Genomic DNA, 6,538 nt, shown 5'->3' with positions numbered 1-6,538 from the left:
TAAAAGCTTAGAGTTTAAATGATTTGTACGTATTTGTTTTAATTATCAAACTAAGTTTTTAATTTATAAAAAAAACTGACATCTGGAAATGCACCTTTTTTATCTTATAAACAATAATATCAAACGTATTTAAAAAAAACTTCAGAGTTTTAGGGTGATTTTTATTCTGATTTTAAGGTAGTATCTAATATCTATTTTCATGATGTTCATTTCAAACTTTTGTAATCAATTGCAAGGGTATTTCAGCGTCGGCTAGCCGATCTAATAATTCCATTTTTATATTTAGCTTTCCTCGTCTTGTTAACATGGTTCCTTATTTTGGATTCTGGGGCATTTTTTCTATCGTTTCATTTTTGCTTGGTTTTAAAAATTCTTTCACTAGAAGCTAAGTTTTGGTTTTCATTATAATTTCTTATGTTTTTCTTATCTTTTTGTGGTTTTACTTGCGTGTCGTTTTGGTTTTAGTTTAATTTTAAACATTATTTGGTTTTGGGTTGGCCAATTCTTGCAAATTTGTTGTTTAGAAAATGTTTTTGTGTTGGATTTTTGTGGCTTACATTCGTGACGAACAAATTTTTACGTGCCGCGAAATATATTTTATTTTTGTGTTTTTTAATTTTTTGGGGAAAGTGAATGAGGGTGAGGGATTTGCCCCCTGGCTTTGAGCAAAAAAAAGTTCTCTCTATTTTTACAATTATTTGTTTTTCTTAGTGTTGTAAATCGTATAATTTTATAGTTTTTTTTTTCTTTGCTTTCTTTAAATATCTTTTCTTAATGTCTTGTTCATTTGTTGGTTTTTTTTTTCATTTTTGTTATGTTCTTAAGAGTTAATTCAATTCGTGTTTGGTTTTGCTTCGCTCGTTTTTAAACAATTTTGCTAATTTTTTTTCTTTTCTTTGCAGTGTATATCGCTTATCCAATGACTTCTGTTAGTTTTAGTTTAATGTTAATGTTAATTTTACCATTAAATGTATGCTTTAAAATTAGTGTTAGTTGTTCTGCGTGAACGCTTCTCAATCGTTCTGTTAAAGGTACGTTCTAAAAAAAATGTCCTCCTTTATGCGATTTTTGTTTATCGTTTATAATTTTAGTGTTAGTTTCGCCGGCCCCACAATGCCCCCGATCCCAAATATCGTTATATATATAATTATTTATATATCTATGCGTTTATGTATAAACTGTTTGGAGCACACAATGTCTTGTGGCAAATGGTAGCGACCCCAAAAAGTCGAGTTTAATCAATGTGTCCAAGGTCTAACCCCTTTGACCCCTTTGGCATTTGGTTAGTGCTGCCCAATTTGTTTTGTAAAAAATATCTCAACATTTTTACACTTTTGTTTCTCTGTCTCTTGAGTTGATTTTCCGTTGTTTGCTCCTATTTTCCATATAAATATGTGTTAATTATGTTTTCTTCAACGCCTGTTTTTTCCCATATTTTTTTTTTTTGGTTTTTTTTTAGTGACTAGTGATATATATGACACACACGCACACTCATGCACTCGGAAAGATTTTGGGCCATAAATCCCTATATGGAACATCTATATTTTTTATTCCTGTGAAACCTTAGAGGTTCGTTTCATTTGTGCTAAGGATGTTTTTTGGCGAATTTTAGGAAAATTCTTTGGGGCCAAAAATGTTCTATCCTTGTTTTCGTTGAATTTTGGTTAGGAAAAAAGGAAAATTTGAAAATAAAGTCGATAAACGACTTTTATATTTCATATTTTCGCTAGAGATAATTTTCTTAGAATTTTTTTTTTGGAAAATTCAATAGGGTCAGAAATGTTTTATTTTTGCCAAGTTCGGAAAGAAAAGAAAATCAATTTCCCCCCGTCTCGCATTCATTTTCAATTAATCAACTCACGAATACAATCATTTGCACTTGTCGCACGAATCAAAACAGCGCCATGGAACAAATGCCAAAAACGGCAAACTTTCCGAATGAAATCAAATTCAAATTAGCCAAAATGCCCGCCCAAGGTGTGTGTGTGTGCCTTTGGGGGCGTGGCCGATAATGAGCCTGCTGAAAATGAGCAGCATCAACGGCCAGCCAAGCAACAACAATAACAATCCAAATATAATGAATGAAATTATGTTGAAAACATATTTTTCCTTAGCTCTAGGGGAGAAACAGAAAATGTCGACAAACTTTGTCCTCCTGACCAGTTTTCCTTTTTTTTTTTGGGAGAGGGTCTGGGAAAATGGAGGTCCTGCGGAAAATTCCAGGGGGAGGCTGTTTTCCTATTAGCAAGCAATAAATTCGCCGCTCTTATTGAGCCAAAAAGGTGGGCGAAAACAGAAGCAGAAACACAGATAGGACATTAAATGATATGAGGGACGGGAAAATGGGGAAAGGAAAAGCGTGTTCGGAGGTTATGGGCGGGGACCAGTGATGCCAGCCATATATATAGGAAGTTTCAAGAAACAAAAGAATTATATGACGATCTTTAATTAATTATTAAAACAATTGTCTACATTTTAAATTTATTTATTTATTTGTAATGTTGCTAAAAATGGGAAAAGCAAATCCATTTGTTACCCCAATAATACTAAAAGATTTAAATAAAACAACGGTATTGAACAGTAAATAAAATAATATATAGATTTCTTAAATTTATAAAAAATGTGTTGAAAAAAATAATGTTGTTTTAAATATTTATTTTCCAAATATTTATATTATGACCATTAATAAGCCCATATATTCTAAAAATATTTTAAATAGTATTATAATGATATTGTAAAAATTATCAAACTAAATTATTATGATAATTATTTATATCAAACTGAATTATTATAATAATATATTTTTTTCAATATCAAACTGAATTATTATAATAATATCAGAATAACAATTACAAACAGAAATTAAATACGTTTTTATAATACCCCAATAGTTAAACAACTAAAGTCTTAAATATAACAAAATTCCGTATACTTGATCTAGGGGTTCCTAACATAACTGCCTGAAAAATAGACAAGCAATCAGCACTGTTTTAGAGCGATGGTGTTGGTTGGATTTTCGAATGTGGGTGCGGAAAAGGCTGCCTGGTGGAAAATGTCGCCCAAGGGTGTAAAGTTGGTTTCTGCTACGAGTTTTTGGCCAGCAACTGGACCGAAAACCGGGAACGGCAGTGGAAATGGCCAACTGGCCGAGGGGAAGTACCGCGGAATAGCGACTGTTTCGGCCGGGCTATAACTTTATGATTGCTTTTGTATTGCCCACTGCGTTCGGGGGCGCAGTTTCCACGCGAAACTCGGACCCATAGATAAAATGCCGGTACAGTGGGAAATGCTCAATGATGGATATTTCCGGCTAAGCCATGGCCCAGTTTTTTATTTATTTATTTCGGCCCTGTCAATAGGCTTTGGCTATGGGGTATCTTTTATTTTTTGTAACAGGACTAAGCTTTAATTTAAAATTTAAATGGAATGGTTTGGGGGAAAAAGGATTTGGAAAATCAAGAGGATTACATTGATTTAAATAGTTCAAACAGCTCTGAATTATTTACTTTAACACCGTTTACGGTTGTTTTTTAAAAAATGAAGAGCCTATAGCAGGATTTTTTCAGTAACACGGTTTGAGATCGGTTTTTTTGCGAATCGGTTATGAACAGGTAATCTTAATTTTCCCTGCCATCGAAGGACACTCCACTGTAAATACATTTAGGCCGCAGGAGTGAAAACAAACAAATAGACCGAATTCTTGGCCACGTTCGCTGCTGATACGCATCGCTCATTGGCGGCCAAAAAGTAAAGAAAAAGGGAAAACAACTTCAAATGAATGAAACAAAGCAAAAGTGTGAGCAAGGAAAAAGCATAAGCAAAGCAAAAGCAACAGCCAAAAGCAGAAAGGAGCAGGGCTAATGTCCTTTTTGTGTGTGTGTGTGGCCACACAGTTTGCATTGTTACGACTTTGGGGAGGAGTTGACCACCCCCATCCACATCCACTCCACAACACAACTCCCTGAATTCCCAAAACCCCATATTCCCCCACCATTATTTGCTTTTCTTGTGTCTTGTGTGTCCGCAACAATTATGATTTGCGGTCTCCAACTGCCCCCATTCCAGATTTACTTCTTCTTCACTTCGGACGCGCTATATTTCGGGGGTAACCTATTAAATGGCTTGTGCTTAAATAACATCAAAGATACAGAGGAAGAAAATGTATAGATACTATACAGTTTTGTAAAATAAATGGTTTTCTAGAGATCTTTTTGGTTCCTTAAATAAAAAAATAAATAAGGAAATTAATTTGAATTAATTTGTAGCTCTATGCAGTGTTGGTGTTAAGTATTTTTTAAAACTTTCTTCGTAAAATTAATAAAAACAAAAATAGCAACGGAACAAAATATCTTTTTCTTGTATCTGAGAAGCTATAGAAGGGTTGTACTCATGCACTTGCTTTTTATAATGATCACTTTTATGATCAAAATATTAAAATGTTTTATTTAAATAGTTAAAATAGTTTTCTTTTTTGTTTCAGAGGATATAAATGGATTTCATTTATGCATATGCCTTATTATAGAGATTATTTTCAAGATCAATGTTCTATAAATGGGTTCTATTTATGCTTATGCATTTTAAAGGTGTCATTTTTAAGATCAAATTAAAAAAATGTCTTTGTAAAATATTATAAAAAACACTAATAACGAAGCTAAGGATATTTTTCTTGCTTTAAAAGGCTTTAAATGGATTGTATTTAGGCATATGTTTTATATACAGACCCCATTTAAGATCATTTTCGTCGAAGGCCTCCGCAGCCAGTGCTCGGAAATTTAGTATTAAGTTTAACATTGTATGATAAGCTTAATTTGTTAAATAAATAATAAGATCATTTTCTTTCTGTGCAGGAAAACTTGTGAATTTGGTGTGGTTTTTATATCCCAAACAGGATTCAGCTGACATCGCCACTCCCTCCATCTTCAGATATAATATTTCGTTAATGGCTTTTCATTTTGTGTGCATTTCACTCATCGCCCCATCTCCCTCTGGCACACTGTCTGCAATAACTCTTCGCTTGCATTTCATTTAATTAAAAACTGGAAAAGTGTTGTGTGTGTGTGATATGGGCGGGGGCTGTGGGCTGGGCCAGGGGGGAGGGGGGAGTGGCGGTCCAGGGGGCGTGGCGGGAACAATTGCAGTGCGGTGACTGTGATTGACACTTGCTTCTGACGACACACGCAATGTGGTTTTTGTTGGCATCGGCAATAATTTCAGACCAGGCGAACAAAAAATATATATCATTTAATAAAACTAATTTTAGTAAAATATAAAAATAAATTTAAAATATTATATTATACATTTTGAATAATATAATCTTTAAGGATTTAAGAAATACCACATTTTTTCCAACCAAAAACATTCAAAATTGGGGTTTTTTTAAACTAAGAAATGGAATATACCAAATTTAAAATTTGAAGTTAGTACTAGTAAATATTTTTGTATACAAGGATATTTATAAAACAAATATATACTTAAGCTTTTTTCAAATAAAACAATGTTTTTTTTTTTAAACAAAAATGTACAATTATTCAACTATTATTTTTTTAAGTTCTCAGCAAATGTAAATATTAATTTAATTTATTGCACAAATCAATAAGAAAATATCCCTTTCTCTTGGCTGCAATATCGAAAAAGAAACCTCTGTCACCTGTCGGCTGTTAAAATTTCCCCAGTTAACAGAATTATGTTAAGCTGCGTACATTTTTAAACTTTCCGCTTTTTTGTTTGCTGCAAAAAAGGGGAATTCCCCGCTGTCGATGTCCTTTCTGTTGTTGTTTTTTGTGTTGGCTCCCCCTAATCAGGCATCATTTGATTTTATGAGCAATAAAAAGTGTAAAGCAAATAAACGGGGCTGCAAATAAAGCAATCGCCATATAACAGCAGCAAAAAAATGCGAAGGCCAAGGAAACTTTTGGTGTCTTTGCCTTTTTTATTTGGCAGGTAGCTTCCCCCTGTTGTTATTCTTTTGTTTTTAGTGAATTATGCAACTGGAAATTAGCATAATTTATGAGTGTGGGCGGTGGCGAGTGTGGGGGGGGGAAATGTTAATTGGGCGGCTGAAAGAAACGTGAGCAACTTGGGCGCGTTTTTTGCCAATTAGGCAGTGCAAGCGCTAAAATTGAATTTGAATTTCTAATGGCGATTATTTACTATGCAACCACATGCGCTCGCACCAACACGCACACAGAGGCCCACATACACTTGGGCATAATAACTAAAGCTTTGTGCTAACTAATTGCCCCAAGGCGAAATCGTGGAGGGGGGCAGGGGGTTTTCCGGATTTTCCGGGGCCTGGGGGCTTCATTTACGGGGGTACCCCCATTTTCCTCTTTCCACATTCTCTCGGTATATTTGCACTAATTTGCATGCCTCATTTGCAGTCACACACATACGGCAACACACACACTCATGCACGCGGAGAAAAAGAATCCAACAGAAGAATTCATAATTTAGGAAGGCTTTCTTCTCGGCAAGAATCCTACTATTATATGTAGTTCAAACTATAAATGATTTATTATAAATTTAAAAATAAGTTAGA

The sequence above is a fragment of the Drosophila suzukii genome, chromosome X (genome assembly GCF_043229965.1).
Source record: "Drosophila suzukii chromosome X, CBGP_Dsuzu_IsoJpt1.0, whole genome shotgun sequence".
Taxonomy (NCBI): Eukaryota; Metazoa; Arthropoda; class Insecta; order Diptera; family Drosophilidae; genus Drosophila; species Drosophila suzukii.
This window is presented reverse-complemented; position numbering follows the sequence as displayed.